An 880-nucleotide genomic window follows, 5' to 3' on the forward strand; every position below is an offset into this window, starting at 1 on the left:
CAATAGGATTGATGCTTTCATGATAAGCTTCTCGCCAAGCTTCTGTAGTGTAAAATAAATCAGTTAATGTGTGTGGCTGTCTGCCAACATGAAACCCAGCTTTAATTGCGTGCCGACAAGGTATCTTCATCAGGTTGTACTTCCCACATGAGCAAGTACGTCTATCCAAATCAACTAAGCAGTCGATTTTATCACCTCTAACAAGCAATCGACCATCGCTGAGAGGGTAAACTGCAAATCTTTTGCCTTTTTCGGTTCTCCTTTCAATCTTTTTCTCCACATCTTCGGTAAGAGGATGATTATGCTTTGAAATCTTTTTCTTACGGTTATAAAACCACCGAGTCAGCATTTCTCTGATACTGTCCAACAAGGGAATGATTGGATACTCTCTCGGCGAACGCAAAGCAGAGTTGATGGATTCGGCAGGGTTTGTTGTCCTTATGTCATATCTATATCCAGCCCACTTTTGGACTTCAGCATCCACTCAGCAACTCTATAAACCTTGGACGCCTTTGCAACCAACCCAACAAGTCCTTTCCCATGGTAATATGTTACCACATTATTCAACAAATGATGAATGCAAATACCATGTTTAGCTGTTGGATACACAGTCTCAAGCGCCTTATCAATGGCCGCATGTCTGTCCGAAATGAAAGCCAAATGATGATCCTCAGCAATGACAATATTTAGTTGTCTCATAAACCATTCCCAAGAATTTTCATTCTCTGAGTCGACTACTCCGAATGCAAGAGGATACAAATTAGAATTTCCGTCTACGGCAGTTGCAACCAATAGAACTCCTTTGTATTTGTTCTTCAGAAAAGTGCCATCAACCACAATAACCCTCCTTGTGACTCTGTTAAATCCTCGTATCGATTGT

The sequence above is a fragment of the Brassica oleracea genome, chromosome C8 (assembly GCF_000695525.1).
Source record: "Brassica oleracea var. oleracea cultivar TO1000 chromosome C8, BOL, whole genome shotgun sequence".
Classification (NCBI taxonomy): domain Eukaryota; kingdom Viridiplantae; phylum Streptophyta; class Magnoliopsida; order Brassicales; family Brassicaceae; genus Brassica; species Brassica oleracea.